The 19,371-nt window shown below is 43.4% G+C and overlaps 1 protein-coding gene across 1 annotated transcript in view; it reads right to left on the bottom strand.

Annotated features, from left to right (window-relative positions):
- The window catches only part of LOC124552576 (aminopeptidase N-like), a 330,325-nt gene that overhangs the window by 88,803 nt on the left and 222,151 nt on the right, over positions 1–19,371 (bottom strand). The window lies entirely within an intron of this gene.

Raw genomic sequence — 19,371 nt, 5'->3', positions numbered from 1 at the left:
AACTAAGCTACACACAACAGCAGAAGTTCATACATGAAATAATGGAATTCAGGACCGTATATGGCAGCAACATCGTATTTAAAGCAATCTAATAACATCTGTAGATAAAACATCATCAACATTAATAACAGATGTACATCTACAGAGGATTTCTAGAAATAATGCAAGCAATGAGCTTGATCGCACTGCAGAACAATACAGCTGTGGTATAGTGTGTCATATATCCCATTCACAATACTGTTATTTATTGCTGAATTGTTGGTATATTTAACATTCATTAATGACTGTGTGTAAATAAGAGCTGTACTGTAAGAAATTAATGTTGTCCTCCAAACTATGACATATTTAAAAAGTTATATGTAAACAGTATGTGACTAGCTATTTACATAGAAAATCTGTTTCCATCATACATTTTATCACAGAACTTTACTCACTCATGAAGCAATATCATATTGCAAGAAAACTACTATTTGCAAGTATTTGTACATAGGCCTACTTTGAAGGCAAGGAAACAACTAATAAGAGTGTTACATTGTAAGAAATACTGCAACCAGCCACAAGTTCTTTTAAATGATTTTACTGCACCATTACTAGCTTTGAGCCTGAGCCTATCATCAAATGGTAGTGCTGATTTCTTTGTGTAGGTAAGTGTCAAACTTTGTAATCACAAAAACAATGTTTTTTGGATGCATATGTAAAACTTGCAAGGAAGTAAATGCTCCCATCTGACGATGGGCTCAGGCCAAAAACTAGTAATGGATAAAATAGTAAGAGTGTGTTTCTGATAATATGCTCATATTGCTCCATATTTGTTCTGCTCTCAATGAAGATAAATGGCCAGTGAGTATGGAAATACCACACAAAATGGAAAATGATTTTTTTTAAATATCAATCCAGATATAAGTCCAATATTTACAGGCAAGAAAAGACTCAGAAAAATATTTTCCAGTGGATTATGAAATGAGATAATGGGTTAGGTAGTGTATACGATGTTGTTGTTATGACGACTTATGTAAAGGATGTACAGATTTTAAGTACAAGTTTTTTTCTTCACTGTTTATTTATTTGCTTACAGTGAAACAAGTTATACGTCAAGCTCGTTTAGGCTTTTTCCCAATATCAAGAGTACCTGTGAATATGGTATAATTGGTATAATATTGTTGCTTACAGCTATGTTAGTATACACTGATGAGCCAAAACATTATGACCACCTGCTTAATAGCTTATTCCCGTCTCTTGCACAAAATACATGACCAATTCTGCGTATCAGGTTTGTGGAGGTATGTGGCATTAGATGTCTACAAACAGGTCATGCAATTTGTGTAAATAACAGGCCACTGATTAGTGTACAGGGCGTTGGTGCCTGATAGCAGCCCAGATGTACTCCGTAGGATTTGCATCAGATGAATCTGGTTGCCGAGACATCAGCCTGAGTTCACTATAATGCTCCTCAAACCACTGTAGCACATTTCTGGCTCCAAGACAAGCACAATTATACTACTGAAAGATGACACCTCCGACAGGGAAGACATCAGGTGTAAACGGATGCAGGTGGTTCGCAGCTGTCAGTGTGTCCTTTGATTACTACTATAGGTCCCGTGCAAGCATGGGAGAATGTCTTCCATAGCGTAGTACTGCTCCCACCAGCCTGCGTCCAGGGTCTGCTACATATTTCGAGCCACCGTTCAGCTCACTGGTGGCATTTATGGAGACGACCATCGACCTAGTGTAGCAAAAATGTGATTTACCTGAAGAACCGATACATTTCCACTGATCGACAGTCAAATCCAGGTGTTCCCATGCCCAATGCAATTGTAATTGACAATGTTGCTGGATAAACATGTGAGAACATCTGCTACAGAGCTCTGTGTTCAACAATATACAATGAACAGTGCGCTCTGAAACACTTATGCATGCACCAGATTTGTGTCCTTTTGTCAGAGATGCCACAGATCACTATCTAAATGATTAATGGAAAATCTCATATAAGATGTGAAACAAATACTAACAAAGAGATAGAGGGGCTGGCCAGTACTTACCTCAGCTCAGTACAGCCGATAGATACACATAAAACAGAACTGAAAATTTACATTCCTAGCTTTCGGAACTTTGTTCCTTCATCAGGGAGGAGAGAGGGGAAAAAAGGGAAGAAGGGAAAGTGGATTCAGTTACTCACAACCCAGGTTATGAAGCAACAGGGAAAGGTAAACAGGGAGGGTAGCAAGGATGGAGGCATGGTTGTCAGAGGGAAGCCAAAGATATTCTACTGTAAGTACTGTGCCAGCTTCAAACCAAAGAGGATGCATACAGAAGTAAAGTATAAAGATAAACACAACTATGTAGGATGAAAAGATGCGTGAATGGCTAAAGAGGAAAGGGAAAGAGGAGAAGACTGAAGAGTGAATGGGAGTGAGGTTGTTTAACGTAGGTTCAGTCCAGGGGGATGGCGGGATGAAAGGATGTGTTGGAGTGCAAGTTCCCATCTCCGCAGTTCAGAGGGACTGGTGTTGGGTGGGAGAAGCCAAATGGCACATACGGTGTAGCAGGTTCCTAGGTCCCTAGAATTATGCTGGAGGGCATGCTCCGCTACTGGGTATTGGGCATCTCCTAGGCGGACAGTTCGTCTGTGTCCGTTCATTCGCTCAGCCAGTTTGGTTGTTGTCATGCCGATGTAAAAGGCTGTGCAGTGCAGGCACGTCAGTTGATAAATGACATGTGTAGTTTCACACGTAGCCCTGCCTTGAATTGTGTATGTTTCACCAGTAGCGGGGCTGGAGTAGGTGGTTGTGGGCGGATGCATGGGGCAGGTTTTGCAGCGGGGTTGGTTACAGGGGTAGGAACCGCTGGGTAGAGAAGGTAGTCTGGGAATATTGTAGGGTTTAACAAGGATGTTACGGAGGTTAGGGGGGCGACGAAAGGCAACTCTGGGTGGTGTGGGGAGAATTTTGTCAAGGGATGATCTCATTTCAGGGGTTGACTTGAGAAAGTCATATCCCTGGCGGAGTAATTTGTTGATGTTTTCGAGGCCAGGATAATATTGGGTGACAAGGGGGATGCTTCTGTGTGGTCTGGGGGTAGGAACATTGTTGTTGGACGGGGAGGAATGTATTGCTCGGGAAATCTGTTTGTGGACAAGGTCTGCAGGATAGTTGCGGGAGAGGAAAGCACTGGTCAGGTTATTGGTGTAGTTGTTGAGGGATTCGTCACTGGAGCAGGTACGTTTGCCACGAATACCTAGGCTGTAGGGAAGGGAGCGTTTGATGTGGAAAGGATGGCAGCTATCAAAGTGAAGGTACTGTTGTTTGTTTGTGGGTTTGATATGGACAGAGGTGTGGATGTGAGCTTCAACAAGATGAAGGTCAACATCCAGGAAGGTGGCTTGGGTTTTGGAGAAGGACCAGGTGAAATTCAGATTCGAAAAGGAGTTGAGGTTATGGAGGAAATTAAGGAGTGTTTCTTCACCATGAGTCCAGACCACAAAGATGTCATCTATAAACCTATACCAGGCCAGGGGAAGCAGCTGTTGGGTCTTCAGGAAAGCCTCCTCCATGCGGCCCATGAAGAGGTTGGCATAGGAGGGAGCCATCCTGGTTCCCATGGCCGTTCCCCTGATTTGTTTGTAGGTCTGGCCTTCAAAAGTGAAGTAATTATGGGTGAGGATGAAGTTGGTAAGTGTGATAAGGAACGAGGTTTTTGGAAGATCTTCGGGTGGGCGTTGGGAGAGGTAGTGCTCAAGGGCAGAGAGACCATGGGTATGTGGGATGTTTGTGTAAAGGGATGTAGCATCTATGGTGACAAGAAAGGTTTCAGGTGGGAGAGGAGTGGGAATGGATTTGAGGCGTTCTAGGAAGTGGTTTGTGTCTTTGATGTAGGATGGGAGTCTGCGGGTGATAGGTTGTAGGTGCTGGTCTACCAGAGCTGAGATACGTTCGGTTGGGGATTTGAAGCCGCTACAATGGGACGGCCAGGATGGTTCTCTTTGTGGATTTTGGGTAATAGGTAGAAGGTAGGGGTACGTGGCTCAGGTGGAGTGAGTAAGTCTATGGAAGCCGTTGTGAGGCCTTGTGAGGGACCTTGGATTTTTAGGATTTTTTGCAGCTCAGTCTGGATGGAGGGAATGGGATCCTGGGTAACAGCTTTGTAGGTTGAGGTGTCAGAGAGTTGACGCAGTCCTTCTGCCACATACTCCACTCGGTCAAGTACGACAGTTGTGGAGCCTTTATCCGCCGGGAGGATGACAATAGAGTGGTCTATTTTCAGCTCTTTAATGGCACGGGATTCAGCTGGGGTGATGTTGGGGGTTGTCGGGATGTTCTTCAAGAAGGACTGGGAGGCAACACTGGATGTGAGGAATTCCTGAAATGTGTGCAAGGGATGGTTTTGGGGGAGGGGAGGAGGATCCCTTTGAGAAGGCACTCGAAACTGTTCTAGACAGGGTTCAACACTGGGTCTAGTACTTGGGGGCTGTGTTTGGGTAGTGAAGTGATATTTCCAGTTGAGGTTCCGGGTGAATGAGAGGAGATCTTTAACCAGGGCAGTGTGGTCCTGGTTGAATTTAGGTGTGGGGCTAAAGGTTAAGCCTTTTGATAGAACAGATGTCTCTGGAGGAGAGAGGGATCTGGATGAGAGGTTTAGGACTGAATTGGGACTGGTGATATGTGGCATTTGACTGTGGTTATAGTTGAGATTTGGTCTGTGTGGGGTATGTGCTGGGATGGGGAGATTGAGTAGGGTGGCTAGGCTAGGTTTGTTGGCTATGAGGGGGGTTTGTTGAAGGTTCTGTTGTGGTTGGTGTTTGTGAGGGATAGGGAGAGGGACCCCACTTCTTAGGTGTTGCACTAGCACTGTGGATAGTTTTTTCAGGTGTTGTGTGGCATGGAACTCAAGTTTGCAGCTGGCTTCTAGGATGATGTTCCTCAGTGTGTTCTCCAAGCAAGGGTTTGAGAGGTGGAGGACTTTGAAGAGAGATAGGAGCTGTTGGGAGTGGTGGTTACATGAAGTAGTGTAGAGATTCAGGACAAGTTGGGTAAGGGCTAAGGATTGAAGGTTCTGGAAGTCCAGGAGAGACTGGTGGAAGGAGGAATTGCACCCAGAGATGGGAACTTTTAAGGTAAGCCCTTTAGGGGTAATTCCAAAGGTTAAGCAGGACTGGAGGAAAAGTATGTGGGATTGCAGTTTGGCTACAGTGAATGCATGTTTCCGGAATGAATGTAAATAATGTGGTATAGGATTAGGGTACATAGTGGGTAACTGGTGGATAGGGAAATTAAATAACTAAAGTTGAGATAGTAATCATAAGAAGGAGTAAAACACGGAGGGAAGGACGAGAAGGAAAGAAATTGTGTTGGTAATGTTCAATACCAAAGGAAGACCAGTAAATAAGAAAAATACGGAAAAAGTTGACCAGACCAAGCACGTATGTCCAGATCAGGGGAAAAAGAACACACGTAGCTCAAAAACAGAGATAGCGAGTGGCGAAAAAAGATCGCGCGTGCCGCAAAAGCGATCGCGCGTGCCGCAAAAGCGATCGCGCGTGCCGCAAAAAAGATCGCGCGTGCCGCAAAAAAGATCGCGGGTGGGGCAGAAATGTCCCAAAAAATTTTTCTTGTGGCAGAGAAAGATAGCCAATGGCACAAAAATATCGCCAGCAGCAAGAAATCGACGTAAATGGATGATACTGGTAGGTGTGGAAGAGATTGTTGGCAGTGATTGTTGGCTGGGAAACAGCGAATAACGAACGTTAAAACTATGGAATGTTGAATAAATAAATCAATAAATAAAAAAGAGAAGAGGACTATAAACGGAACAAGATAATAGGAGGAAGATGAAACTAGCACAGTTGGTGACGAAAATATTTATTTATGTATATATAAAACACTGAAGAAGAGAAAGTGTTAAGATGACAGACGTAAGTGATAGCTAACAAAAGGGACAAAACAATGAAGGATGTGGACCATATAGGTGATCTAAATGATTAATGGAAAATCTCATATAAGATGTGAAACAAATACTAACAAAGAGATAGAGGGGCTGGCCAGTACTTACCTCAGCTCAGTACAGCCGATAGATACACATAAAACAGAACTGAAAATTTACATTCCTAGCTTTCGGAACTTTGTTCCTTCATCAGGGAGGAGAGAGGGGAAAAAAGGGAAGAAGGGAAAGTGGATTCAGTTACTCACAACCCAGGTTATGAAGCAACAGGGAAAGGTAAACAGGGAGGGTAGCAAGGATGGAGGCATGGTTGTCAGAGGGAAGCCAAAGATATTCTACTGTAAGTACTGTGCCAGCTTCAAACCAAAGAGGATGCATACAGAAGTAAAGTATAAAGATAAACACAACTATGTAGGATGAAAAGATGCGTGAATGGCTAAAGAGGAAAGGGAAAGAGGAGAAGACTGAAGAGTGAATGGGAGTGAGGTTGTTTAACGTAGGTTCAGTCCAGGGGGATGGCGGGATGAAAGGATGTGTTGGAGTGCAAGTTCCCATCTCCGCAGTTCAGAGGGACTGGTGTTGGGTGGGAGAAGCCAAATGGCACATACGGTGTAGCAGGTTCCTAGGTCCCTAGAATTATGCTGGAGGGCATGCTCCGCTACTGGGTATTGGGCATCTCCTAGGCGGACAGTTCGTCTGTGTCCGTTCATTCGCTCAGCCAGTTTGGTTGTTGTCATGCCGATGTAAAAGGCTGTGCAGTGCAGGCACGTCAGTTGATAAATGACATGTGTAGTTTCACACGTAGCCCTGCCTTGAATTGTGTATGTTTTACCAGTAGCGGGGCTGGAGTAGGTGGTTGTGGGCGGATGCATGGGGCAGGTTTTGCAGCGGGGTCGGTTACAGGGGTAGGAACCGCTGGGTAGAGAAGGTAGTCTGGGAATATTGTAGGGTTTAACAAGGATGTTACGGAGGTTAGGGGGGCGACGAAAGGCAACTCTGGGTGGTGTGGGGAGAATTTTGTCAAGGGATGATCTCATTTCAGGGGTTGACTTGAGAAAGTCATATCCCTGGCGGAGTAATTTGTTGATGTTTTCGAGGCCAGGATAATATTGGGTGACAAGGGGGATGCTTCTGTGTGGTCTGGGGGTAGGAACATTGTTGTTGGACGGGGAGGAATGTATTGCTCGGGAAATCTGTTTGTGGACAAGGTCTGCAGGATAGTTGCGGGAGAGGAAAGCACTGGTCAGGTTATTGGTGTAGTTGTTGAGGGATTCGTCACTGGAGCAGATACGTTTGCCACGAATACCTAGGCTGTAGGGAAGGGAGCGTTTGATGTGGAAAGGATGGCAGCTATCAAAGTGAAGGTACTGTTGTTTGTTTGTGGGTTTGATATGGACAGAGGTGTGGATGTGAGCTTCAACAAGATGAAGGTCAACATCCAGGAAGGTGGCTTGGGTTTTGGAGAAGGACCAGGTGAAATTCAGATTCGAAAAGGAGTTGAGGTTATGGAGGAAATTAAGGAGTGTTTCTTCACCATGAGTCCAGACCACAAAGATGTCATCTATAAACCTATACCAGGCCAGGGGAAGCAGCTGTTGGGTCTTCAGGAAAGCCTCCTCCATGCGGCCCATGAAGAGGTTGGCATAGGAGGGAGCCATCCTGGTTCCCATGGCCGTTCCCCTGATTTGTTTGTAGGTCTGGCCTTCAAAAGTGAAGTAATTATGGGTGAGGATGAAGTTGGTAAGTGTGATAAGGAACGAGGTTTTTGGAAGATCTTCGGGTGGGCGTTGGGAGAGGTAGTGCTCAAGGGCAGAGAGACCATGGGTATGTGGGATGTTTGTGTAAAGGGATGTAGCATCTATGGTGACAAGAAAGGTTTCAGGTGGGAGAGGAGTGGGAATGGATTTGAGGCGTTCTAGGAAGTGGTTTGTGTCTTTGATGTAGGATGGGAGTCTGCGGGTGATAGGTTGTAGGTGCTGGTCTACCAGAGCTGAGATACGTTCGGTTGGGGATTTGAAGCCTGCTACAATGGGACGGCCAGGATGGTTCTCTTTGTGGATTTTGGGTAATAGGTAGAAGGTAGGGGTACGTGGCTCAGGTGGAGTGAGTAAGTCTATGGAAGCCGTTGTGAGGCCTTGTGAGGGACCTTGGATTTTTAGGATTTTTTGCAGCTCAGTCTGGATGGAGGGAATGGGATCCTGGGCAACAGCTTTGTAGGTTGAGGTGTCAGAGAGTTGACGCAGTCCTTCTGCCACATACTCCACACGGTCAAGTACGACAGTTGTGGAGCCTTTATCCGCCGGGAGGATGACAATAGAGTGGTCTATTTTCAGCTCTTTAATGGCACGGGATTCAGCTGGGGTGATGTTGGGGGTTGTCGGGATGTTCTTCAAGAAGGACTGGGAGGCAACACTGGATGTGAAGAATTCCTGAAATGTGTGCAAGGGATGGTTTTGGGGGAGGGGAGGAGGATCCCTTTGAGAAGGCACTCGAAACTGTTCTAGACAGGGTTCAACACTGGGTCTAGTACTTGGGGGCTGTGTTTGGGTAGTGAAGTGATATTTCCAGTTGAGGTTCCGGGTGAATGAGAGGAGATCTTTAACCAGGGCAGTGTGGTCCTGGTTGAATTTAGGTGTGGGGCTAAAGGTTAAGCCTTTTGATAGAACAGATGTCTCTGGAGGAGAGAGGGATCTGGATGAGAGGTTTAGGACTGAATTGGGACTGGTGATATGTGGCATTTGACTGTGGTTATAGTTGAGATTTGGTCTGTGTGGGGTATGTGCTGGGATGGGGAGATTGAGTAGGGTGGCTAGGCTAGGTTTGTTGGCTATGAGGGGGGTTTGTTGAAGGTTCTGTTGTGGTTGGTGTTTGTGAGGGATAGGGAGAGGGACCCCACTTCTTAGGTGTTGCACTAGCACTGTGGATAGTTTTTTCAGGTGTTGTGTGGCATGGAACTCAAGTTTGCAGCTGGCTTCTAGGATGATGTTCCTCAGTGTGTTCTCCAAGCAAGGGTTTGAGAGGTGGAGGACTTTGAAGAGAGATAGGAGCTGTTGGGAGTGGTGGTTACATGAAGTAGTGTAGAGATTCAGGACAAGTTGGGTAAGGCTAAGGATTGAAGGTTCTGGAAGTCCAGGAGAGACTGGTGGAAGGAGGAATTGCACCCAGAAATGGGAACTTTTAAGGTAAGCCCTTTAGGGGTAATTCCAAAGGTTAAGCAGGACTGGAGGAAAAGTATGTGGGATTGCAGTTTGGCTACAGTGAATGCATGTTTCCGGAATGAATGTAAATAATGTGGTATAGGATTAGGGTACATAGTGGGTAACTGGTGGATAGGGAAATTAAATAACTAAGGTTGAGATAGTAATCATAAGAAGGACTAAAACACGGAGGGAAGGACGAGAAGGAAAGAAATTGTGTTGGTAATGTTCAATACCAAAGGAAGACCAGTAAATAAGAAAAATACGGAAAAAGTTGACCAGACCAAGCACGTATGTCCAGATCAGGGGAAAAAGAACACACGTAGCTCAAAAACAGAGATAGCGAGTGGCGAAAAAAGATCGCGCGTGCCGCAAAAGCGATCGCGCGTGCCGCAAAAAAGATCGCGCGTGCCGCAAAAAAGATCGCGGGTGGGGCAGAAATGTCCCAAAAAATTTTTCTTGTGGCAGAGAAAGATAGCCAATGGCACAAAAATATCGCCAGCAACAAGAATATAGGTTTATAGATGACATCTTTGTGGTCTGGACTCATGGTGAAGAAACACTTCTTAATTTCCTCCATAACCTCAACTCCTTTTCGAATCTGAATTTCACCTGGTCCTTCTCCAAAACCCAAGCCACCTTCCTGGATGTTGACCTTCATCTTGTTGAAGCTCACATCCACACCTCTGTCCATATCAAACCCACAAACAAACAACAGTACCTTCACTTTGATAGCTGCCATCCTTTCCACATCAAACGCTCCCTTCCCTACAGCCTAGGTATTCGTGGCAAACGTATCTGCTCCAGTGACGAATCCCTCAACAACTACACCAATAACCTGACCAGTGCTTTCCTCTCCCGCAACTATCCTGCAGACCTTGTCCACAAACAGATTTCCCGAGCAATACATTCCTCCCCGTCCAACAACAATGTTCCTACCCCCAGACCACACAGAAGCATCCCCCTTGTCACCCAATATTATCCTGGCCTCGAAAACATCAACAAATTACTCCGCCAGGGATATGACTTTCTCAAGTCAACCCCTGAAATGAGATCATCCCTTGACAAAATTCTCCCCACACCACCCAGAGTTGCCTTTCGTCGCCCCCCTAACCTCCGTAACATCCTTGTTAAACCCTACAATATTCCCAGACTACCTTCTCTACCCAGCGGTTCCTACCCCTGTAACCGACCCCGCTGCAAAACCTGCCCCATGCATCCGCCCACAACCACCTACTCCAGCCCCGCTACTGGTAAAACATACACAATTCAAGGCAGGGCTACGTGTGAAACTACACATGTCATTTATCAACTGACGTGCCTGCACTGCACAGCCTTTTACATCGGCATGACAACAACCAAACTGGCTGAGCGAATGAACGGACACAGACGAACTGTCCGCCTAGGAGATGCCCAATACCCAGTAGCGGAGCATGCCCTCCAGCATAATTCTAGGGACCTAGGAACCTGCTACACCGTATGTGCCATTTGGCTTCTCCCACCCAACACCAGTCCCTCTGAACTGCGGAGATGGGAACTTGCACTCCAACACATCCTTTCATCCCGCCATCCCCCTGGACTGAACCTACGTTAAACAACCTCACTCCCATTCACTCTTCAGTCTTCTCCTCTTTCCCTTTCCTCTTTAGCCATTCACGCATCTTTTCATCCTACATAGTTGTGTTTATCTTTATACTTTACTTCTGTATGCATCCTCTTTGGTTTGAAGCTGGCACAGTACTTACAGTAGAATATCTTTGGCTTCCCTCTGACAACCATGCCTCCATCCTTGCTACCCTCCCTGTTTACCTTTCCCTGTTGCTTCATAACCTGGGTTGTGAGTAACTGAATCCACTTTCCCTTCTTCCCTTTTTTCCCCTCTCTCCTCCCTGATGAAGGAACAAAGTTCCGAAAGCTAGGAATGTAAATTTTCAGTTCTGTTTTATGTGTATCTATCGGCTGTACTGAGCTGAGGTAAGTACTGGCCAGCCCCTCTATCTCTTTGTTAGTATTTGTTTCACATCTTATATGAGATTTTCCATTAATCATTTAGATCACCTATATGGTCCACATCCTTCATTGTTTTGTCCCTTTTGTTAGCTATCACTTACGTCTGTCATCTTAACACTTTCTCTTCTTCAGTGTTTTATATATACATAAATAAATATTTTCGTCACCAACTGTGCTAGTTTCATCTTCCTCCTATTATCTTGTTCCGTTTATAGTCCTCTTCTCTTTTTTATTTATTGATTTATTTATTCAACATTCCATAGTTTTAACGTTCGTTATTCGCTGTTTCCCAGCCAACAATCACTGCCAACAATCTCTTCCACACCTACCAGTATCATCCATTTACGTCGATTTCTTGTTGCTGGCGATATTTTTGTGCCATTGGCTATCTTTCTCTGCCACAAGAAAAATTTTTTGGGACATTTCTGCCCCACCCGCGATCTTTTTTGCGGCACGCGCGATCTTTTTTGCGGCACGCGCGATCGCTTTTGCGGCACGCGCGATCGCTTTTGCGGCACGCGCGATCTTTTTTCGCCACTCGCTATCTCTGTTTTTGAGCTACGTGTGTTCTTTTTCCCCTGATCTGGACATACGTGCTTGGTCTGGTCAACTTTTTCCGTATTTTTCTTATTTACTGGTCTTCCTTTGGTATTGAACATTACCAACACAATTTCTTTCCTTCTCGTCCTTCCCTCCGTGTTTTACTCCTTCTTATGATTACTATCTCAACTTTAGTTATTTAATTTCCCTATCCACCAGTTACCCACTATGTACCCTAATCCTATACCACATTATTTACATTCATTCCGGAAACATGCATTCACTGTAGCCAAACTGCAATCCCACATACTTTTCCTCCAGTCCTGCTTAACCTTTGGAATTACCCCTAAAGGGCTTACCTTAAAAGTTCCCATCTCTGGGTGCAATTCCTCCTTCCACCAGTCTCTCCTGGACTTCCAGAACCTTCAATCCTTAGCCCTTACCCAACTTGTCCTGAATCTCTACACTACTTCATGTAACCACCACTCCCAACAGCTCCTATCTCTCTTCAAAGTCCTCCACCTCTCAAACCCTTGCTTGGAGAACACACTGAGGAACATCATCCTAGAAGCCAGCTGCAAACTTGAGTTCCATGCCACACAACACCTGAAAAAACTATCCACAGTGCTAGTGCAACACCTAAGAAGTGGGGTCCCTCTCCCTATCCCTCACAAACACCAACCACAACAGAACCTTCAACAAACCCCCCTCATAGCCAACAAACCTAGCCTAGCCACCCTACTCAATCTCCCCATCCCAGCACATACCCCACACAGACCAAATCTCAACTATAACCACAGTCAAATGCCACATATCACCAGTCCCAATTCAGTCCTAAACCTCTCATCCAGATCCCTCTCTCCTCCAGAGACATCTGTTCTATCAAAAGGCTTAACCTTTAGCCCCACACCTAAATTCAACCAGGACCACACTGCCCTGGTTAAAGATCTCCTCTCATTCACCCGGAACCTCAACTGGAAATATCACTTCACTACCCAAACACAGCCCCCAAGTACTAGACCCAGTGTTGAACCCTGTCTAGAACAGTTTCGAGTGCCTTCTCAAAGGGATCCTCCTCCCCTCCCCCAAAACCATCCCTTGCACACATTTCAGGAATTCCTCACATCCAGTGTTGCCTCCCAGTCCTTCTTGAAGAACATCCCGACAACCCCCAACATCACCCCAGCTGAATCCCGTGCCATTAAAGAGCTGAAAATAGACCACTCTATTGTCATCCTCCCGGCGGATAAAGGCTCCACAACTGTCGTACTTGACCGAGTGGAGTATGTGGCAGAAGGACTGCGTCAACTCTCTGACACCTCAACCTACAAAGCTGTTACCCAGGATCCCATTCCCTCCATCCAGACTGAGCTGCAAAAAATCCTAAAAATCCAAGGTCCCTCACAAGGCCTCACAACGGCTTCCATAGACTTACTCACTCCACCTGAGCCACGTACCCCTACCTTCTACCTATTACCCAAAATCCACAAAGAGAACCATCCTGGCCGTCCCATTGTAGCAGGCTTCAAATCCCCAACCGAACGTATCTCAGCTCTGGTAGACCAGCACCTACAACCTATCACCCGCAGACTCCCATCCTACATCAAAGACACAAACCACTTCCTAGAACGCCTCAAATCCATTCCCACTCCTCTCCCACCTGAAACCTTTCTTGTCACCATAGATGCTACATCCCTTTACACAAACATCCCACATACCCATGGTCTCTCTGCCCTTGAGCACTACCTCTCCCAACGCCCACCCGAAGATCTTCCAAAAACCTCGTTCCTTATCACACTTACCAACTTCATCCTCACCCATAATTACTTCACTTTTGAAGGCCAGACCTACAAACAAATCAGGGGAACGGCCATGGGAACCAGGATGGCTCCCTCCTATGCCAACCTCTTCATGGGCCGCATGGAGGAGGCTTTCCTGAAGACCCAACAGCTGCTTCCCCTGGCCTGGTATAGGTTTATAGATGACATCTTTGTGGTCTGGACTCATGGTGAAGAAACACTCCTTAATTTCCTCCATAACCTCAACTCCTTTTCGAATCTGAATTTCACCTGGTCCTTCTCCAAAACCCAAGCCACCTTCCTGGATGTTGACCTTCATCTTGTTGAAGCTCACATCCACACCTCTGTCCATATCAAACCCACAAACAAACAACAGTACCTTCACTTTGATAGCTGCCATCCTTTCCACATCAAACGCTCCCTTCCCTACAGCCTAGGTATTCGTGGCAAACGTATCTGCTCCAGTGACGAATCCCTCAACAACTACACCAATAACCTGACCAGTGCTTTCCTCTCCCGCAACTATCCTGCAGACCTTGTCCACAAACAGATTTCCCGAGCAATACATTCCTCCCCGTCCAACAACAATGTTCCTACCCCCAGACCACACAGAAGCATCCCCCTTGTCACCCAATATTATCCTGGCCTCGAAAACATCAACAAATTACTCCGCCAGGGATATGACTTTCTCAAGTCAACCCCTGAAATGAGATCATCCCTTGACAAAATTCTCCCCACACCACCCAGAGTTGCCTTTCGTCGCCCCCCTAACCTCCGTAACATCCTTGTTAAACCCTACAATATTCCCAGACTACCTTCTCTACCCAGCGGTTCCTACCCCTGTAACCAACCCCGCTGCAAAACCTGCCCCATGCATCCGCCCACAACCACCTACTCCAGCCCCGCTACTGGTAAAACATACACAATTCAAGGCAGGGCTACGTGTGAAACTACACATGTCATTTATCAACTGACGTGCCTGCACTGCACAGCCTTTTACATCGGCATGACAACAACCAAACTGGCTGAGCGAATGAACGGACACAGACGAACTGTCCGCCTAGGAGATGCCCAATACCCAGTAGCGGAGCATGCCCTCCAGCATAATTCTAGGGACCTAGGAACCTGCTACACCGTATGTGCCATTTGGCTTCTCCCACCCAACACCAGTCCCTCTGAACTGCGGAGATGGGAACTTGCACTCCAACACATCCTTTCATCCCGCCATCCCCCTGGACTGAACCTACGTTAAACAACCTCACTCCCATTCACTCTTCAGTCTTCTCCTCTTTCCCTTTCCTCTTTAGCCATTCACGCATCTTTTCATCCTACATAGTTGTGTTTATCTTTATACTTTACTTCTGTATGCATCCTCTTTGGTTTGAAGCTGGCACAGTACTTACAGTAGAATATCTTTGGCTTCCCTCTGACAACCATGCCTCCATCCTTGCTACCCTCCCTGTTTACCTTTCCCTGTTGCTTCATAACCTGGGTTGTGAGTAACTGAATCCACTTTCCCTTCTTCCCTTTTTTCCCCTCTCTCCTCCCTGATGAAGGAACAAAGTTCCGAAAGCTAGGAATGTAAATTTTCAGTTCTGTTTTATGTGTATCTATCGGCTGTACTGAGCTGAGGTAAGTACTGGCCAGCCCCTCTATCTCTTTGTTAGTATTTGTTACAGATCACTATCTATCCTACTTTACAGTGCAGACAAGCCTATGAAACCCACATGCTGTGAAGAGTCATGGACATTCAACCATTTAGTGCCTAGTGTAATTTCACTGTCCACCTACCCCTTTCCGTAGATGCTCACAACAGTAGCATGTGAACATTCCTCCAGCTTCCACATTTCCAAGATTCTCGTTCACAGGCTCTGTGTAATTACTATCTGCCCTTTGTCAAAGTTGCTTATCTCAATGGATTTCCACATTTGTAACCCGTATCTTTGCTAGGGGGATCCCCCATCCATGTCTATTCTGCTTTCTTACTTTTGTTACCAGGTCACCTACCCGCAATGCCACCAGGTGGCATCCAATGTCGTGGTGGGCACTGTTCATAGTGTTTTGTCTCTCTTGTGTCTTACCTTGTATGATGTGGCCCATATGGCATCTTGGAGTGTACATGTCGGTTGTCTTTCTGTTATGATATGATCACAATATTTATTTGTGATTTTGTAAAATAATTTTTGACAGCTTCAGTCCCAGTTATCTGTATGTTTAGTATTTTTGTGGTTTTTGCATAAATGTTCTACTATTTATCATCATGATTAACCCTTTTTCTTTTGTAATATCAATAAAAATTTCAAGTTATTTTTTATGTTTAAAAGTCTGTTTTTCATTGAGGATGTCATCTGAGGATTTTCTGTATGTGTGTAAATTTTCATTTCCTCCAAAATGTTGGTTGTATGTCCATTAAGTACTTTCTAGGGCCTTTTCAACATTTTCTGGTTTATGTTCTTGACTTTTTAAATGTGAGTAAAATGTGGATTGGTTGCTTTTGCAGCTTCGTGTGTGTTGTTTAAATCTAATTATGAAATTCCTGCCTGCCTGCCTGTCTGATATAAAATTTATTGCAATCTTCACAAGAAAGTTTGTAGATGCCTGGATTTTTCTTTTTCTTCTTTTTGCTGATTGTAATATGGCTTTCAAATTGTTATTTGTACAAAATAATAATTTTAATTTTGTTTTCTTAAATGTTATGTTCATCTTTTCTGATATTTTCCCCATGTATGGTATTGTAACATAGGTAGGTTTATTTCTGATTTTTTGTTCTCTTTTTAATGTTATTTCTTTATGTATGCCATCTGTTCTTGGTTTTATATGTCATTCATATAATTTTAGCACTATTTTGGGGCTGAAGTTATTTTATTGTCATATGTATTGTAGCATCTTGACTTCATTTTGTATTGCAGTACTATCAAAATGTAAATTTAACATTCTATAATCACGATTTGAAATATGCATATTTTTTATTTATTGTAACGCCAGTCATAACAACTTTTCTATGTATTTCAAATTGGTAATAGTTGTTTTTGTTGGTTATTCTTATGTCTAAAAAGTTTATAAGGTTTCAAAATTTGATACCTGTATCATGAGTTTGCTTTGTTAAACCATAACTAATCCATTCAAAGTACAGGGCACATGAATGCTTGTTATGTGACCAAATATCACTTCATTTCATGATGCTGGATAGAAATACTGTTATTTTCATAATAAACTGAAGGCAGATAATTTTACAATCTGTTTTGTAATGTCACAATTTTGTAATTTTATGCTAAAGTTCACTTACTGTAATGCAAATAATCTCCATGATTATCAAATCAAGTTTATAAAACATGGATCTGTAATAGATCAACACAGATTAAGAAGCAAAAATTGGTAAAAAGTTAGTTGTTAAAACAAAATTATGACTTAGATTGCTGAGGTATGTATGTGTGTGTCAAAGTAGTAGCCCACAGTGGAAAGTCACATGCAGCAGTAATGTGAAACTTGTAAAGTGTAAGAATATGAAAAACTTCTTGGCTGAACAATTATCTGAAATATAAGTGCAAATGGAATAAATAGGAGATCACAAAACTGCCCTCTTGATCTAAAAGAACCTCAAATATTAATTTGGCATAAAAATAAATCTAACATCAACTAATAGAAAGCAGAGTATAAGTATTCCTCCCTTTCTTGTTTGCACTAGCTTCTTTTTTCAATTAGGATGACAAAAATTGCTGCCACATTTATTTTAAAATTCGTACCTATTGGAGGGCATATAAAGCTAGTTACAAGGTTAACAAGCTACTTGGTACTGGGCTGACAAAAAATTATAGTTTCACACTAGAAATCAAAAATGAGCTCTATATACTGGCTTTAAACCTGCCAGTGGATCCAACAATGATGTCATCTCCAAGATCACCACCTCCAAGTCCTCTTGTGTTCCCCCACTCGTCTAACTGAAAATTAATTACTTGAGTATGTTGTCTGTTACAAACTGACTATATTAGCGAAGAAACGATAGCGTGTCAAGAAAACATGACACAATGATGAAACGCATTCTCTAAATGGTGATCAATTACTAAATAAATTTACAACAGTCTCTGAAATAGTTACAGAAATGAAAGATAAGCTACACAGAATGCTGTCAGCCCATAAACGCAAGTTGACGTATGCAAAAGAATAAAAAATTGCATGCTTTTTCATTGCAGTGACCTGGTAGTGATGTTGCTCTCTGCTCAGCTTTTGTTAGATGCACCATACAGGTTTTCCGATGCTGGAAAGGGCATTAACAAGAGCACAACCATTTAGTTTGCACTGGACAATTTAAAAAAAGAATGGAGTATAGCATGGAACTTGATCCAGACATCACACCCCCTCCAATAGAACACATGTGTAAATGTATATGCTGTGTCACTTAATTTCTGTCTTACACCTTCCATTTTATCACAAACTACAGCTTCATTGAAGATCATCTGATCCCGAAAATCAATTTGGCTTGTCATAGATACTTCAGAACAGGAAGATCGTGTAATCAACTTCTGCACTAAGCCCTGACTAGCCTTAAATATCTGCACACTTCAGTAAAAGAACAAACTGATGAGTATGAAACACACAGAGCCACAGTTCTCAGACTCATATTCACAGAACTACAGTATGAAGGCAGGAAGGTCGTATAGCAGGATGCATAAACAGTGGCACCTCGATTTATAAGCACATTTTAGCATATACATGAAATGTGGTGTTAGACACCCTAAATCTAAGTAACAATTAAACCTAGCCTAATTTGAAAAGACTATTATAGGTATATCGTTTTGGGAGTAATGCAGCGCAAGTTCAAGAAATTGCTTTTAACAGAAATGATAAACTGCTGCTACACATACACACACAAGCATTTGAATAAAAAGTAGTGAATCTTATTTAGCTGTCTTGCCACAGTTAACACCATATTTTGCTGGTCTTCTTACAAATGACAACTATGCAAAGTCAATGTTTTTCTCAGTTCCTGATACTGTTGTGGGTGAAGAAAAACCTTTACACAATCAGCTCCAAAAGGGTGTAGAAACACCAGACCAAATTCATTACTGTCTAAGTAACGGAACTTAATTTTTGCCTGTCCTTATTCAAATGCATATCTACATTCCTTTCTGTTCTTTTATAAATATGTGTGCACAGGATGTCACTGCTACGAACTGACAAACAAAAAAGCCTTCCAAATTATAATTTTTAGAAATTTAAATTCCAAGAGAGAGAGAGCACAGCATACTGAAAATATAGTTCTCGTTTTTCATCATTTCATTCATGAACACACTATAAATGTTTCGAAAATCTGAGACAAATGATAGCTTCCAGAACAAATATTTAAAATGTTTATTTCATCCAGCAAAATAGAGGAAAGGGAGGTGGGGCGGGGGATTAAAAGTATTCAAGGCATCACTAGGAAAGCTGCAAAGAATGAGGTAGATGAGACTGCTCTCGACCTCTTTCGTTGTGTCCATTTTGACCCACGCACAGCTCAAGATTCGTGCTACATCCTCAGAATGTCAAATTTTGGTGAGTACTTATTTACCTAATGAATTCTGGTGGGTTTCTAAAATGGCTGATGTAAGACATATTTGCAATGTCATTCTGATTCCATTTTACCGTATGATGTTCAGAGTAAACTTGCAGCATCTGATAAAAGTGCTCAGAAAACTCGTAAAAAATATGATGTATTAGAAACTGTATGATCTCTAGAAAATAGCTTTTTTTAATCTAAGTGTGCTGTTTTGTGTATAGATTTTAAAAAAAGTCAAAATGGAAAACTGAAGTTGTATTTTTCTTAGGATTGGATAGGGTAAGTGCATAGCTGTGCACGATAGGAAGCATTCTTTGGTCCTTTCATTCAGTTTAGTGAGCAATTCCTTTACACC

Source organism: Schistocerca americana, chromosome 10, assembly GCF_021461395.2.
Source record: "Schistocerca americana isolate TAMUIC-IGC-003095 chromosome 10, iqSchAmer2.1, whole genome shotgun sequence".
NCBI classification, from domain to species: Eukaryota; Metazoa; Arthropoda; class Insecta; order Orthoptera; family Acrididae; genus Schistocerca; species Schistocerca americana.
This window is presented reverse-complemented; position numbering and strand designations above follow the sequence as displayed.